Source organism: Varroa jacobsoni, unplaced genomic scaffold (genome assembly GCF_002532875.2).
Source record: "Varroa jacobsoni isolate VJ856 unplaced genomic scaffold, vjacob_1.0 scaffold_54, whole genome shotgun sequence".
NCBI classification, from domain to species: domain Eukaryota; kingdom Metazoa; phylum Arthropoda; class Arachnida; order Mesostigmata; family Varroidae; genus Varroa; species Varroa jacobsoni.
This window is the reverse complement of record NW_019212956.1, coordinates 150,328-168,879: the sequence shown is the minus strand read 5'-3', so window position 1 is coordinate 168,879 and position 18,552 is coordinate 150,328. Positions and strand designations below refer to the sequence as shown.

Genomic DNA, 18,552 nt, shown 5'->3' with positions numbered 1-18,552 from the left:
GCACCGAGGCATGCATGCACTATGGCGAAAACTAGAGAGAAGAATAAGACATTTTGGCTTATCAACACTCGTTTGGCTTGATTACTCTACTTGAGCTTTCCGCGTAGATATACAATTTGCAGTACCAACGTTTTACTTGATGAGGAGCGTGCATCTCATTTTCAAACGAAAATATTACTTCGGTGCCAATGCAATGAAGTCTATGCTTTCAGCAGGGGACTTCATGTTACTGTCTTCATAGGATGTATTTGAAGTAGATATTAAAAACTGCTATTCAGATGTTACCAATGCTAAGCAAAATAAAGAACGAAATCGTTTTTAGTAGTAATAACAGTAACTAAAGTCACAGATGTAGGTAAGTTCATAATAATATTAGGAACCTTATAGAAAGAATATCGATTGGAAAAACAAATTAATTGCGTATAGGAAGAAAGAACAGCTTGGTTCAAAGTATACCGGAATACGCAGATGCAGAATAGGTCGCAACTGTCAATGGAACGGCATATTTTGTTTCAATCAAAGTTCACAGGTCAACAATAGAAAAACATGTTAGAAACCCTAGTTACTAGACAATTGTTGTTCACTGTAAATTCCTACTACAGTTTGCTGTCCAGAAAGGTCGTACGTGCAATCGGCGTTTCGGGGGAAAGGGTGTATGTTTCAGTTACCCCTCGATATGTTTGTCGTTTAAATAACGAATGTGTATAGCAAATGCTATTATTTTCGTCCTTCTAGCTGAAGGTCGCTATTGCTATAGCGACATAACGAAACACGAAGGTCTTTTATTTCAAGAGCAAGAAAGCACGTGAACGCATATATGTATGAGAACAGTAGGCATAAGCACATGTATTATCATTAATATCACTGATATTATCGCCACTTTGATTGCTTTTCTGACTTATGTAATTCTGCGAGAATTGTCTAGGAAGATTAAAAACTGATCTGTTTATCATAGTAAATTTTCCAGTTTCCGAAGAATTCTCAGCTTAGCACAATGGACCCCATAGAAACATCGCATCTTGCTCTCGTTCTGTGCACGAACTCCCCTTACGTTTGTCGAAAGCGTCCATATGGTTTTCAAAACACGCATCCGATATCTTCGAATAATGCAAAAACGTAGATACATCTATCGTCCATTGCGACATTAAATTTCGCTTTGTTCCTAGGATCACAGCAGAAAATTTTCTTACTAACAGAACGTGGCGCTTAGGCAACCTCAGTAATGTACTGGGCTATTGCAAGCGGAGCCGTATTTTGAAGCTAAAATCATTCTTCTGAACTATTTAGGTTGAAATAAGGGTTTTTAATGCGTTCTATAGGTACCCTCCGTACTTTTTTACACGCCAGCGCTATGAACAATCTAGTTAAAGTAAGTCGATAGTAAGATATGTGGTTCCTGTCCTTAGAGCCCCGTAACCATGCGGAGTTTGATCGAGAAAATATGCGGGTTGAAACCAATGTTAGATACTCCTTTGCTCAATCCAGAAAGAAACTGAGACATGATGATGAAAGATGACGTTGTCATCACGTAATTACACTGCATGCACGTCTTTGATTGCCGTTTATAAATCTTTAGTAAAACTCAAGATAGTAGGCTGTATTCATTGTTTCATTTTCAATCAGCATCTCATAGTAGCAGATGCCGTTTATGTGCATCGTAAGTACAACCACCTACCGAAGCCTACCTAACACTGCCCTGATACTGATACTGATATTTTTTCAAAGCGACGCCATTCTCCCGTCTGACGCTAGCGATTGAATTATCCTTCGTCTGTGGTGGTGTGCTATTTACCCATCAGAGCTCGCCTATTGGCGATATATTGCCCAGAAATTATTCAATTTTGAAGCTTGCTGGAGTCGTCTGTAACAGCCCAATATTTTCTTCCAGAGCCTAGTAGAAGACTTACGACAAATCACATTTTTTTTCTTCTTAGTTGATCCTCGGTCATGAGTACTTTATGAGTTCCAACTTGAAAGACTGTTTGAACATTATTATAAAGTCCTTAGATGCGTGCGGTCGATTTCGTGGTCACGAAATCTGCATATGTGTCCTTCAAGTTGAATACGTGTACAAAAGCACGCATAGATAGCTTTCAAAGGGTGTACGAAGTCGTCTTGACCAGCTGATAAGACTGCGCACTTGGGCACTGATAATATTAGTATCATTTCATTGTGATTACTTTGCCATGACCTTGTGTGAATTAAAACTTCCAAAAATATCGAAAAGATTGTGTCATTCTGGATTACCTGCGTATATCATGTAATTTATTAATAATGTAAGGAAAGCACTCTGTGATTCCTTAAAGATAAAGACACTGGCGGAGGGATGCCTGGAAATCTTGAATTCCCAAGCATGAGCTGAGTTCACCTATTTTACCTATTTGCATCTATTTTTTCGATGTCACGTGTTCGCTTATCTGTACGTCTGAAGAGTTCTTTAAATTTACAAAACGATAGCACCGATTTCTCAGGCATTCTTGAGGCTCAGCCGCATCTGAAAGTCTGGATATTGTTTATTCTATGTCAGGTGATCTGTTAATATGTTTCTTGAGTCCCCGTATCTCAGATTATGGACTGTAGAGAAGAGGTGGAGTAAATATAGCATATTTCATGCACTTTTAAGAGGTACTTAAACACCGATTGCCAATAATAGACTAATTCGCTGTTATGGCTCCATAAATAGCTGCCAGCAGCGTTATTCTTAATTCAATCAAGTATGCTAGACATTTTAAATCAATGTATGGCTTTCGGTAATAATGGGTAGTCCGTTGTAGGTAGAAGATAAATGACATCTACATGTAGTGTCAGGACCTAATCATTAACAAACAAACCAATGTTAATAACGTTTGCTAACCAGTTTTGTATCGTGTTATTAAGCGAGCACTGTTCACAGATGTTGACTCAATATAGCGGCGTTTCGTAACTACATTATTGTCCTAGTCAGCATCAGGTAATGTGAAGATTCGTATATCTTTTGTTGTGTTAGTGTCTGAGAGCGAGTTACAAAACAGTGGCTGTATCCGCCATGTGGCCACAGATGTCCGCTTCTTGAAACCTCTTTCCGGCCACATACACTCCAGTTGTTGCTTGCGGATAGCTTTCGATCATGATCTGAGTCAAGCAGCTGTGTCTCAAAGTTCGCTAGTAAGTTAATGTCATGTGGTATACCAAAGCAGATAGCACAGACCTAGTTTGCAGGTATTATAAAGGCATTTCAAGCGATTAAAAAGAGAGAAGAGGGCCGGTTGAAAGTGAGCAAAACATCTGGTACCGAGTGAGGATTTATTATACATGAAAAATTTCCGCTTACAGCAACCATTGAATGCTTGTACGTTGGAAATGCTAGAAGTACATAACATTTATTTTACGACAACGGCGAGCTTCCTTCCCTATGGCAATATTACAGGCATTCTTATATTCACTAATTGTTGCTAATGGTTTATATTGTTGCTGTTCCGGCTGTACTCTTCTTTATTACTGTGTCTTTTTCTAATAAAGGATAGACGAGACGGTGTCTGTGAATACATCCACGGCACGGGTCCGAGCCTCTAAATGAGGCCCGATGAAGCAAATTATAATGCGACAGTTACGTCTACCCCTACATCCTACACTCAGCCTATGCCAAGAAACGCGGTCATCGCAGAACAACACTGGTACTTGAAATTAAAAGAGATATATACTTCCCAGAAGGCACAGCCCGAGACTTGTAACAACAACTCTACCCGAAAGCCACCTAAATTAATATACGCCCTCAATAACGCCAAGATTAACAAGATGGTCCGAGCGTCACTGCTTGTAGTTGTTCTCGCTTGCTTATTTTCAATAATATAAAAACAAAGCTAAGGTCTAGCATAAGCAGTACCTCGACATTTACACTGTATTATAAAAACACCAACATGGAACTGTTAATTTTCTGTGAAAAAATACAATACAGTATTATCAATACTATGTGAGCAAGCAGTGAGTTATTCTCTCCACGTAAATATATTATTATTATTATTTTATATATTATATATTTTATATATTATAGATTGTCGCAATCTATAATATATAAAATTCATCAAGAAATCTCTCCTTGGCTCGAAGAATGTATTTATCGGTCGAATTTAGCCTTTTCAATCTTTCTAAATATGGCTCTACTAAAAGGTTATGTGTATCACGGCGTATATTACAGAGTATACTCTTATGCAAAAAAACCTCAACCTGTTTTCTAGGTCTGACCCTTACACTTCATAACATTAGTAAATGCAGAGTGAAGCACACCATGCATAAATGCAAATAGAATTCGAAGTACTTTGTATGATATTTCGACCGCAAATGTCCAAAAAAAATCGCGTTTTTTTTAGGGGAAGTCTTATTGTAAAAGCGCTAGAGACAATAGTAATTATAAACGATGTAGCGGATAAATAGACAGAGCCTCATGTATTTTTGTTATATTTAAACAAGTAAAAATATTAGTAACGCTTTCAGCTACCCATTAAGGAGTTTCTTCAAAAAATTACAATATATAGTATGGCTCCTTTGCCCGTAATTACGTTCGCCTGTACAATTTGGCTTTCATCAAATTTGCAATTTCATTTTCAAGGTCCGCACAGGCACTCTTAAAGCCTGCTACGATCGTCTGACATGAGACAGGATCTATATTTGTACCTATTTAGGGTCGAGTATATATGGATTTAATGTGAATTAAGAAGATGCGTCTTTGCCTCTTTTACCTTTAGAGAGCTCAGACGGTTCGAGTGATATGACTGTGACTCAATGCTGCGAGCGTTTCAGTTTGCGTCCATGGATGGAGCTGTCATCGTAAACGTCGTGCAATCAATTGAACGCTGGTATCATACACGAGTATTTTCGTTTGGAACCAGCACAACACCAGCTACTGCGTCTACACACCTTGTAGTCATCCTTTTGCGTTTTCCTTGATGGATACGAATTCAAAGGACTACCCATTATGGTAATGCTATAGTTTGCGTTAGCTGCTATAGATACATGTTGGCCTTATATAGACGCACACGCTGTCGGGTACTGGAGTTGTACTTCCTAAAAGATTCTTATCGTTTCCCCTAACGTCTTCTAGTTGATCCTTTGCTTCGAATATAGAAAAATTAGCGGAAGGCGTGTGCATGTTGTTCTGTTATGCATATTGTTTCTTATGGATTTTGCTGTTAACTTGTTCTATTTTTCGAATTGTCTTATTGTGTTACTGATTTGTGTTTTGTTGAGGGGTCCTTAATCATGGCTCCCTTCTTTAGCTTCGACTTCAGATTAGGTTTACTTTTCAGTATGCTAGACGAAAGATTCGAAATCCGCCAGATTTTCTTGGGCAAAGTTTCACAATATCAGTTCATTCCAGAAGCCATCTCGCGCTTTAGCATTTTAGATTCGCAACTATTAAAAGGATGCTCTACTGGCTAATGTTTCTGAATTTTCCGGTAGCATCGAACGCTGGTTTGAACTAGTTCACCGAGCAGCGTCGAGTAGTAGAACAAAACAAAAAGAAAACAAAAAGAAAAAAAAAACAAAAATATAATGGATACAAAAAGTAATTTATTCAGTTGTACATTTCGAGGGAATCGTTTATTTAGAAACTAGTTTCAAACATCTTACGCAAATTTAAGCCCCTCAGGTACAACGAAACATGTTTCCCAATTCGCGTTTTTTTTAGGGGAAGTCTTATTGTATAACGGTACTATGTAAGTAATGAGGAAAACAATCAAATATATATTTGTGATGACTGAATTGGTTATTTAAAAAAAAAAATTGATTTAAGAAGATTCTATATCTACGTTTTTTTCGGTTTTTTTTTGCTTCACAGTTTGTGACGTAAAGCAGAGTACTGTTTCTTTATTTTTAATACTAGAATAGAATACATAGAATATTAAAAATGTTTTTTCTCGAGAACTAAAGTTAAGCCTAGGTAGCTAGCGTAAACACACTGTTATCATAAATATTAGCTCTGATCAAATCGTATCAATAATTCAACCTACAACCAACTTTTTACCGTTTTTTAAAGTTTCTGTGTAATATATTTTGTCGTTTGCTGGCGTTTGTTTCGGTTTTGTATTTAAGCTTTTCTCAGAGAACATTATCGGAATATTATCTTCTTGTAATGAGGTCCCACCAGGAACGCAGTGAATCCTATCGTTCACGGTTTTACTCAGCTGATATGTACGTATGCGCACGACTTTTCTTTTGTGGCTTAAATTATTGTATTCAAGTTTTCCTTTCTGAAAGTCAGCATATGCATGCACGAATGCAGCAAATCGAAGCAAGCCTTGTTCTCTTCTATGTTAAGTTACCTAATCGTGCATTTTCCTAACCACTGTCCTGCTCAAACTTTGAAGTTTTCGGAAGATGTAATGGCGGCCTTTTGGACGATATCGATCTCGTAACTACGATTACGACCTAAGAGATTACTGTCACTTCTTCCCACGATTTTAAGAACGACTCCGCTTCAGACTATCACAGCCCAATGATATACACTGGCTTGCTATGAGTAGGCATTTGTTGTTGTTAAGAATAGGGCAAAAATGGTAGAACCACACAATATCGCGCGTAATATCATACAAAATACATATAACATGTTATTTGAAAGCCATGCGGCTCAGACGAGCACTTTTAGGACATCAGTGTAAATCGAATAATGATTAATCAAATTCAGTATTGATCTTCTATTTTTCGTTTTATAATATATATGTGGCAAGTAAAAAAGGATTGTAATTATAAGCTATTCCTGATGATCACCAATCTCAGAGTGGCGCAATGCTCGTTATTTATTGTATCTCACTCACGCAATTGCACGGTATAGCACGGCACGTTCAAGTACGTATTAGTTAGGTACTCCTCTTCTAACACACTGGTGCTCCCAGGACAGTGTGGGATAGAGTAGTTACTAAGTGGACAGGGTTTTCGGCTATCAAAGCTATGTGGCAGGAACTTTAGCGTCTATAGCCATCTGTAATACGCGATTTCTCTTTTTTTGCATTAACACAAAAACAGTATATGGGAAGTATCGAAAGTAGGAAGAACGGAAACCCGCAGGTGCCACCTAGAGTACGCATGTGATTGGCAATCATCGCTTAACATTCTATACAAATCACTGTTAATTTTCGGTGTGGATCTCCTTAATTTTTTTTCCCTGTCTCTAGCCGATATACACAATTCGTGTGTCCTTAGCTTACAGAACTGTTATCTAGAAAAGCGTTTGTTTGGCATCTACAGCGTGCATTGGCACTATGTGTTGCTATTCAGCCGCATCATATAAGTTGGCAAAAAAATTTTTTAATTGTCGAAGTAATGAATCAATGTGTTTTCGGATCACCTAAACATACTTTTCAAAGTTGACATCAATCCGGGATGATTTACGGTTTTGCCAAAACAATTATACTAATGGCTACATACTGGATCGCATGCAGCGTTAACTTTTTTATTGCTATCAATCACAAGCAGCTTGTTACAGATCACAATACCAATTGTACTTGCTTGCACGCACCGCATCCATCCAAGATGTTATTATGAACCGTTATTATACAACTCAGTTATGTGTGTACAGTAAACCGGAAAAAACGCAATGTAACAATTCTTTGCTGACGACTTTTAAGCATAAATGCGTCAAGAGACGGATATCTAAATTAGTTGACAAACGCTTGACGCGATATCTGTTTCGCATTTTTGGCTATCGTAACTGTGTCCTAGTAAGGCACTATCAATTTGTTTGTTCTTGAAACATTGCTTCTGGTAGATACGGTATTAGTAATGTGAAATGTTACACTGTAAGGGTCACTATCGGAAAAGCTTCCAGCGATTTAGAAGGTTCTTCGAAACGACAATAACGAAGTTGCCAGAAGTGCATTTTCGAAATTGTGCGCCAGTCTGAAGCAGTCGTCGATCACATTCTGAGCACCTCTACCCCTTAAGATTATTGCCAAAACTCTATTTCGACCGTCTGTTTCGAATGGCAATTCAGCCAGTGTTAAGTCGCTTGCGTTTTCCTGTTGATAGCAAAATCAATCAAGGACAAATCCTTTCACTTCAAATTCAGGACAGATCCTTTTACTTCTTAACAATATATACACTTAGAAAATCTCAGAATGCCCTAGAAAGAGAACTCAGGGTCATTGACTTTTTAATCTTGTCCTTAGTTGGACCTGACATTGGTGACTTGGTTCACGACGACCGCCAGGCGTCTTGAAAAAATTTTAATCTGCCGTTTGTCTTCTTAGGTCTTGGTGAGCGTCAAAATTAAGACAAGAACGCTGATAAAAGGATAAAATTATGCAAGCTGTAAGACTACCTGAATAAAGTGATAAAGAATGATCAAATCCCACATGAGTAGCGATCTAAAAATATTTAACGTGAGTGGATTGACAGTCTATTATCCTAAGGTCATTAAACACGTGGATACTGCAAACCAAATAGGGATTGTATTTTGGCTTCAATGCACTAATAAATACGTACATGGAATCTGCAAATAGATACTAAAATCAATATTATTTCTGAAAAACACCACTTGTTTCATATATATATATATATATATATATATATAGATACGTATATCGGGAAAATTTAGGTATATTCTGTCTCCTATGCTGTATAAAATTATCCTTAAAATTGAAATTATTTAATCGATATGTCTAAGAAGAGGGATAGCTATAACCACATCAATTGTTTCAAGTCTATAGAAGTGATCTTACCGCTTCGACCAAAAACAAGTTGTTATTTGGAGAAGGTATGAAATAACGATTACATTATCGGACAGCCTAAATAAACTTAAAAGCTTCTAATATATGTATTCCAGGAACATGACATGTCTTATTCTCGTCAGATATCCTGAAGTGTTTTCACACTCGAAGCAGCTTTGCGGGTAGGGTTTTTCTACTGCTACTAGTAATATTATCCTTATTGACTCACGGAACGTTATGCACAAACGAAGGCAACTGTCAAGTACACATATCATATTTTTTCGGTTATGAGGTTTGGCAGAAAAGGAGTTACTTGAGCACCTAAACAGAACTACGATCGACTGCAGAAACCATCCTTTGCAGGTTGATATCCCGTATATTTACTCGTTATGCAAATCTTGACTATTTGCGATATGGTGTATTTGAGATAAAGCAGACCACTATTAGTACTATGAATATCGCTAACGGGATATCTTATAGATTGTCTCGCATTGCCACCTGCTAGAATGGTACTGAATAATAACACATTTTCAGCGGAACCATATTAGTAAATGCTTTCAACTAAAAAGAAAACGTTTGCACACGTTAGGGCAGCACATTGCGTCCAAGGTCGAGGAATAACTTCAAATCTACTACTAGACGTAATCTAGTTAGCAGGCAATTTGTTTTTTGTTCAATGTGTTATTATATATCGTTTTTAGCCTTCTCTTTTTTGCTGCGGTACGTGTATGTGGTGACATTATCTCACACACAGAATGGAAGGGTTTTGAGGGTCGTATACTCAAGCCGTTTGGAACTACTTACTGGGCTGAACTGCGTGTTTGTCTAGCAGACTTTTAAAACAGCATGGTAGCAACATGCTATAGTAACCATTTGCCAAAGTTAATACTAGCAATAGCCGCATGTTTACGGTTACCATCGCAATGCACACAGAAAGATACCCATTAACGTTTGCAGCACGCCGCGTTCGACGTAATTGGCGTTTAGGTGCTAACAAGTAATTGTAAAATCCGCATCAACAGGTACTACATTTTAGTACTTTTCTCTTAGTCGCGGAACTATTAGTTCAACCAATAGCAACATGTTACCATGACACACGAGGAAATACGATTTCCTAGGGGCGGACCCATTCTAATACTGACCAATACAAGCAAGCTTGAATGCTTAATTTCATTAAGTAACTACGTTCAGAGTGAAGTTTCAGCTTTAAATACCTTAAAAACATGCGCAGCTTCCAAAGTACTCGTGAGGACCTTTTCGTGAGCTCTGAGAAACGGAAAATAGCCAGGAGGCTTGAAAAAAGGGCTGTGACATTTCTTAAAGCGATTCTGGTAATATAGTAGGTTTCAGTTAGCATATAGCTAACCGGACATCCCACGAAGCAAGATTCACACAGATAATTTAGACATGCTTATCCCTAATCCATGACAGCTTTCTCTTGGGGTGTAGTTCTTATAGAACTGAAGTGAGTGTCAAAAATGTAAAGTTTTCTCTGGGGGAGACATTTTTTTAATCATTGAATAGAAAAGATAAAATCACGTGTCTCAGGCTAGAAACGGAGCTACACAGCGTTTTTGAAAACTAGACATTAGTTATTTTTAAAGTGACTGAAATTCACGCAATCTATGCTTCTACGGTTAAATGCTTGAACTTGTATAAAGACACAGGACACATTATTTAGTAGAATAACAGCTCGTGTGAAAACCATTTTTCAATGAAGGAGACACGCGCGCCCTAAAAGATTTCTCTTTCGGTTCAATCCCGAAATTGCATTGATATAACAAAGACAATACAACAAAGAGTAATAGTAAGTTAGATAAGCTTGGTTTCGATAAGCGCATTTGACTTTTTTAACTTCGAAATAAAACTACTGAAATGTTTGTCATTTTGATCCAATAGCTCTCGGTAGCTGTGTCCTGCTAAGACTGCGTTCTTTAGGTTAATTAAGCACCACCGAAACGCCAACATAACTAATCACGCTTGAAGCAGACCACAGTCACAAAATAGTGTCTCTGAAAAATTTGTGTGATTTTCATTCATTTAATGCGGCCATCTCACAATATTTCGGTGACACGGAATCGAAACGATGACCGTTCAGCAACAGTAACGCTCAACACTGATTCTGAAATGTTTCTCAATATATCATCTGCTCCTAAAAGGTGAACACTTTTGCAAAAAAGAAAGCTTGAGTGATCGTATGATTGCAACCGTTAGGCGATGGGTCTAAACCGGTCCAGTGACCCTAGAGTTGTCGTGCGGGTCGTCGTGCTGGGATGGCCTGTTCATCATAGAGACACGTTATGGTGTAGGTTCGAACCAGGACATAGATAAACCTCATATCGTGCCAGGAGCCAGCCAGCCAGCCAGCCAGCCAGCCAGCCGTCTGATCGAATGCTTCATGGCGATATCGAACGTAAGACCCGAAGCATGGAGTTGTACTGTGTGAATAATTATGCACAGTAGCAGATTCGACGTATACAGAATTATTTGCTCGTGTCAAATCGTGAACTCCGCTCCGTAGATCTGAGAGCACTTTCGTATGTGTCTCATGTCCCTGAAAGGACATGTCGCTCGTTGCTCATTTTTGCCTGGTATAGCTGTCAATCGACGGATACTGTGACAGAAAAAGTGACAAGCTTTTTTTTTTTGATTATGACCAATGCGCGATCGTCTCAAAAAAATACAAATCAGTATTTTGCAGAACCGTTTTAATATTCACATAATAACAGTACTGGCATTTGGATAGAGCTAAATGGGAAAAGGAAAACTTAAAGCGGTACGAAATCCGTGATACGGCGGCATGTAATTGAAAAGGATTGAATTATGCATAAAAGCTTAATAGCTTTTTTTTTATCGAGCTCTATCCCCCAAAAAGTTGATCTCTTCTTTATTTTGAAACACCCCCGCTAAAATGGGGTGATGTCATAACGTAAATACGAACGTTGTGGAGAACAAATGGTACCAATATGTGCTATCTTCTTAAGTTTTGAGGTTTCTGACCCCATCTGAATTATGTTGGTTTAACAAATTTTGATTGTAAAATGGTAAAAAATGATTTAAAAAAATCAACTTATATAGAGTTTTATATGTAACATTTACGATTTTGTGAATTTTTACTTTGGATCTGGGGATGTAAACGAAAAGTACAGGGTAACTTTTATAGAAGGCTTAAGCGTTTCTTGCGAATATTTGCCCATTTCATTTAGAAGTAGCTTTGTAAATGTAGTGGATAGGCTAAATATACAACAAACGGCCCGATATATGCCTTAGCAAGCTTGGCGATTTTAAGCTACACGAGGTAGGCATACGTCGAGCATAATTTCAAGTAATTTAACTATTTGGGGATGAGGAACCAACAATCGATGATGCTCATTTTGGCCTCTAGGACAATATCTATAAGACAATAAACAGACAAATAATACACAGTTGAATAATACCATAAAGTTTGTACATTTCTGTACATACGTGTGGATGTGTTTATGCAATGCGTAATATATTACTTGCAAATTACCGGCACAACAGGACGCGCAGACAAGGAATCATTACACCTTTTTTTTTTTTTTTCGATGAGCGTTCTACTACGATCTAAGTGAAATTACTCGGTGAAAAAAATCCATAGAACTCAATCGGCCACGTTGCCACTTGCCAACCCGCCATGAGCCTTCAAGAAACAACGGTGTATGGGATTTCGAGCCTGCATACAAACAGCCGGCCAGGCGTAGGAGTTTTAACGAAGATGATAGATGACCTGAAGCTGCAGTGGGAGTAGGACAGTATGGACAGGAACAATGCATGAGCGGCTACAACAGAGCTGACAGAACAAGGTTCAATGCTAATTTTTTACCTTTTGACATTAGCAGTTACATCCGCAGAAGCGATAATATGGAACAGTGGTATAGCATAGGCATGGTAGTAGAAGCAGTTCTGCGAATCGTTCAGGCTAGAAATGTTAGGTAAAGGTCCACTTGGTAGTGGAACTTCATGATCTTTTTCTACGATGAGCATATCTCCAGGCTGTGAACTTACTGCTGATATCGGTGTTACTACCCAGCCCGACTCGTTTCGATAGTAGTACTGTTCCAAATTGAACTCCTTCTATGGAGAGTACCATAATGACGGGAGCAAATGTACGAACGCCGCGAAAGCAGTCTCGCGTGTGCAAAAATGAACCAGAACGACTATGAGCAAGCCAACGACGAAGAAATCATAACGAAATTCGAAGTAACGCAAAGCCCAGCTTTAATACGGGTTTTAGAATTGGGTGCAAACAACATATACCTACGTAGCTCAAGAATTAAGCAGACGTAGTACCAAGCAAGCCAATAAATTGGAGGGTCCCCTGACGAGCATCTATATATATATATATATATATGCGCTGTTCATGTGTTGCACATACAAACTTGAATTGGTGCCCCTATATGCGTTCTTTTTTGCGCTCTTTTACATATTCCGCCGACTGAAGTTAGGGCACATTATTATTCTATTATACGTACTATCATGCACATATGATTAATAAGAAACTCCTGAGTCCTATGCCAGCCCATGGTCTTAAAAGGCTGGTAAAAGGACTATATCAGGGCCGTTCTTTAGCTTGTTTAGCAGAAGCAATTTTTTTCGCTCTTCAGAGATAGTTGCCATTGGGGGCTATTCCTGCATTGCTGTCTCAAATAGGCCATAAATGGGTACCCCATAAGGTTGCTTTATACGCACACAATGCTTTAAAGAATATTCAATAGAATGCCTTTGTCGACCAGATGGACTTGTTGAACTTTATACGGTTTTCGTTTATTGCATCGCTTTGTTAAATTATCTGTTTCTGATGACTAATCCTATGTACAATTGAAAGCCCCTTTGTTTGCTTTGATCTTATCCGCATTATATCCCTTTGGTTTTTTTAAATTTTGAGGTACCTACACCTGCTTAAACAAAAGTCGAAGTATACGAAGTAATTTGAGTTAAAAACGACAAGCAATAAGTGAGAGTCGATTAAAAAAGACATTAAAACAATCTAAAAATCAACCATACACCCGTTTAGAAAAACGTTCATACTAGTTGTAAACCAAGATAAGTAGAATATGATTAAAATATAACGGTAACGGTATCGATCCGAAATTTAGATTTCTGCCGTATCATCGAAAATGATTCGTATAACCAAAATTGCTTTATCACTTTTATATAAGCTTTCTCATTATTTAGGACGTGCAATTTTATTATTCATTCTCATTATTTAGTCTAAATTTTCTAATTATACTAATAAGTTAGAAGAACGTCTTGTGACAAAACAGAAGATATTTTAGTTAAATAACTCAGATATTCAGGATGGAATAATATCAAAAACATGGAAACCAACAGTTAACGTCTATACCAACTGCGTTCTATACCATTTTCTTATTTAATACACTCATCCAAAAAATCAATAAAGCTCGAGGAGGTAGTTCAGCAAATTAATTTTAATTTCTCTAAAAAAAGAAGTCCGCTGTGCTACGCAACTACTTCCCCATCGTGTACGCCACTTTGTATAACTATTGTTTTCTGTATGTAATTATTGGTATGGCTGTCTTCGTCGTCTGTGTAAATCTGTCATCCTTGATTCGACCTGGTCAAAATACGGTGCTCAACTTAAGCGATCTCAAGTGTTTTTATCGTTTGGAAGATTTTAGTTTTAATTAAGCAGAGCCTAAAATAGCCTTCGACTTCTAGTCCAATAGTGTACTGAATACTAGACAGGAAGAAGTGCTAACCTTTATAGCTATCTGCCAATTGAACACTCTAATGAAATGTAAAAGTCATTAGTATTGCTTCTCGTTTTAGATGGAGTGGTGTTTTTTGCAAATAGTCAGCCCGTTCGAGTCAACAGCATTCGCTCGCAACCCATACCCCAAAAAAAAAAAAAGGGGAGTCTGCGTGTGTGATAGGGAGTCACTAGTTTAAGCCAATCGGGAAAAAGCAAGAGCTTCGTTATCGACTACTTTGAAACGTCGGAGAAGTATCGCTTACGCCTTGTCCGATCCGGTCGCAAATCGGTGAGAGACTTTAAAGTTAAAGCAATTATGCATTTTGAGTGTTCAATAGAAATAATTGCAGTTTTTTTTTCACGTTCAATATTCTTGAGAAGAAGCATAATTGTGGGAAAAAAAAACACAGAGCCAATTGACATTTCAAATGTGAATTACAGCAACCATACTCTGTGAAAATTTTCTATTATTAAAGCCAAAATTTCTAAGCACCAATACCCTAATAATTTCTAAGCAATAGTGCCTATGGCACGACGGAAGAAAATTTGGAATATATGACAAGTAAAAAGAGTAGTTAAATTTATGCCAGTCAAATGTACTGCGCGGTTAAAAACTCATTAAACAAAAATAACTCACTCACTAAACCTCAGTTGAAAACCTAACCCGAAATCTCAGAGTCGTAAATTTGGCGTCCTGCCCACTGTCCACAGGAGTAATAATAATGATGTCCGTCGCTTAAAAACCTACAAGAGACCTTAAAGATAAAAGGAAATATAAATGGAGATATCTATGAGGGAAACAGTGTGCTGCAGACGAAACAAAAACTAAACTATTACCTCTATGGCAGTACCCCGGAAGATGAAGATCGCGGTCTGTCAGATCTGACGCTTACTTTGGCAGAAATTTAAGGGTGAGAGAGAACGGACCCATATAATCGGCTCTCTCGTTCTACCAGATTTCTTCATTTTAGCTTAAGGGTTCGCACCGTTACTATTCATGGTGCTGTTAGTTAACAACTACTACGATTCGTAATGGAAGATCCCCAGTACAGATTAAGCAACAGTTCTATATCGTTATGAATCATTTGTTATGAGAGAATTTTAAAAAAACGGCCGCCCGTTCTAGTCTACTGTTTATCGTTCAGACCAGTATAATTTAGGTTCTAACCTTATACGCCTTTTTATACGAGTATGTCCAGAAAATATGCGAAAGGAATGACAAAGCTTTTTTTAGCTGAGTTATAGGATAGGACCGCGTTGCCTTTTGTTTAGTTCCTTAGGCTATGATAAAAGATTAAGTCGGTTCCATTGGCGTTAGCACCATGTAGAGCTGATACGTTTTACTCTTACATTATACCGAGAGTACTCAAATAAGAAGCCGGGCAAATTCTTTCAAAGACGTGACAAAAAATGACGGCACGGAATAGTTCATACCGAATAGAAGAGCTAGATATCGTACAAACTAGTTGAACAAGAAGTAAGCTCAAGACACGAAAGAAGCTCAAATTCTCTACGAATATAGCGTATTGCTTTCACGTGTAATAAGAAGTACCTTTAAAGTATATATTAGGCGCATATATTATATTATCTTTTTCTTTTGTATTACACAGATTTCTTTCGATAATGAATGTTATACGGAAAGCTAATTACATAAGGCAGAAAAAATCTAGCGATTTTCTTTGTCCGAAAAGCTAAAACTGTCATATCACTTATTTGCCCCATTTATTCTTGGCACGAATATATAGACATAAAAATGCAGCTAGACACAAGGAGGCAAGAGAACTATTCTCATTAGCCTTTGAAGTTAGAGCACTTCGTTGAGTGCTGAACTTATCAACATACTTCTGCTTAAACAACAACGTAAAGCGGGCTACGGCAGCACCGATTTCATTAGATTAAAGCGTTAGGGACGACCTGTAGCTATAATAATACTACCCTGAAATACGCTAAAGTTAAATCGCATGCCGGCTTGACCTCGCTGACGAGGTTAATTATTTGCTACTAAATAGAATATTATAAATACAACTCATGTGTATTTTTGCTATTCTTAATAACATTGGTACCATTTACATTTTTTTTTTTATCGAAATGCTTATGGTAACTGAAGAGGTCAATTGCGATGCACAACAATGCTCGTCGCCCATCTACTTTTGGTATGACAAAAAAGTCTGAAATTCTTCACTGCGCTCGAGCGTATAGTATAGTATTTTCTAACGGATGATTGCTTAAATAGCCCACAATTGTCGTGTATGTGACTTTTCTTACTTAGTCATATTCAGAAGTTTATTTTCTCTGATAATTTTATTGCTAGATCTGTTGTGGTAACCGATTTGCTTATCTTTGCGAAACCGGGGATCCTGCTCACTTGAAAGAAGAACAACGACAGTTCTTTCTGTTCGTCCCTTTGGATCTACTCTGAAACTTTTCTTCAAACGATTTTCTTGCTTCTATGGCGGCTTTAGGCGAACATCCCTTTCCGAATTAAAGCCTATTACTACGACACGCGCTTTTGTTCTATTTGGGTCGACATGTTCTGTTAGGAACCTGTTTACTAAACCATCTTTTGCCATTCTAGAGGACACGTTAGTAACCATGGAATACCATCGATATAAAAGCGTGCACTTAATGGTACTTTTCATATCACTTTACGTAATTCGGCTAACAATTAAAGAAAAGCGCAATTAGATTTTTTCAAATTTTGGCGCCTAACACATATTGGACATTGAACAGACGTTAACACACGAAGCAAAGATTTTCAAACCTATAAGTACCTCGTTGAAAAAATATTCCACCCAGTGTGATTCTCATTGAACCTCATGCGTTATAAATTAAGAATTTTCTCCTCCTAGCATTGATCTATTCATTCCTCAGCTATCAATGCAGGAGAGCCTACCCTCAAAGCTGTCTGCGTTTTGCATCGTGACAAACTTCGTTTGTGTCACTTGTTGTAGGCGAACGATCGCATGCTATGGGTTAGTGCAATATCTGCGAGAGTGACAGAGGAAAATGGGGCTATTACTCCGCCGGCCATAAACCATTACGAGAAACATCTGTCCATAAACGACGCTTACACCTGACGTGAGGTCGTGGTGCTCTATTTTTGAGGCATGGGTAAGTTCTGTATTCATATGCCCTTTAACCTCGTCTACAATACAATTCCTGTTCGAGGCGAGATGTCTAGAGCACCGCAATTCCTATTTTCATTTAAGTAGACAATGATCTGTGAGTATAACCAGTTTAGCCAATGAAAATTAAGCGGAAAAATTATAGTTACCAAAGTATTAACAGCTTCAAGTAAAACATCTGTATGATGCAAGGGGCTTTGTTTAGTTCGGTCGAGGTCACTCAGTACTTTTACTATCTGTGGAGTATACGCAGTCCCCACATAGGTAAAGCCCATCGTAAATTTTCCTTCCCTCTGGCGAGAAATTATTTATTGCCGTCTGCATGTCCTCGCTCTACGAAACTTTCGGACGCTTATGGAATCGCTTGCGGAACGATGCCCGGAGCTGGAGATAAAATAGTTTGTCGAAAATGAAGAAGTGAAAGGCCAGGACATTTTTCCTGAACCGGAAGTTGACACCCGTCGTCGCCAATTGTTGATTTTTTGACAATTGTAAAGCTTCCAGGTGGAACTAGTGAAAAGGTTATCTACACCATTGCTATTAAAGTCTGTAGCTACCCCGTATTAAATAAATCGCTGGTTGTATTCTTTATTTTGAAGAGTCGAGATTCGTGTTTAAAGTCGTTGCTTCGCTTGTGATTATGAGCAACGCGACTGCCTAAAATTGCATTGTATATTGCTACTATAGTCCTTTTTAGACTTAGCTAGGTAACATTCGTAGATTCTAAAGCATAGACAAATCGAAAGAGCCTTTGTCGATTTATTTTTGCGTTTGGAAGATATATTTTTAATTAATTCTTTTTTACATTGAAAGAAGAAGTTTCATATTGTAATTGTTAATAGGACCATTTCTCATTAAACAAAATCAGCTCATAAATTTGCTCACAGAACTATTGCGTCATTTTAATCGAATTTCGAAGACTATCGCATCTTACACGCCCGTATGGAGAAGTCTTCCCAGGGGATAAATATTAGGTCGTATATTAGTAGGCAAGTGCACTACTTTTAAGATA

At 37.9% G+C, this 18,552-nt stretch overlaps 1 long non-coding RNA gene across 4 annotated transcripts in view; it reads left to right on the top strand.

Moving 5' to 3' along the window:
* Positions 1 to 18,131, top strand: part of LOC111260945 (uncharacterized) — a 32,834-nt gene extending 14,703 nt beyond the window's left edge. The window contains exons 2-5 of one of the 4 annotated variants that reach the window (XR_002680657.2): positions 4,777 to 4,954; positions 6,070 to 6,168; positions 14,493 to 14,704; positions 17,367 to 18,131. This is a non-coding gene — a long non-coding RNA (uncharacterized LOC111260945). Of the gene's footprint in view, positions 1 to 4,721; positions 4,955 to 6,069; positions 6,169 to 14,492; positions 14,705 to 17,366 lie in introns of all 4 variants that reach the window. The other 3 variants (XR_015311305.1, XR_002680652.2, XR_002680663.2) reach the window with 3 other exon arrangements.
* Positions 18,132 to 18,552: the final 421 nt, after the last annotated feature.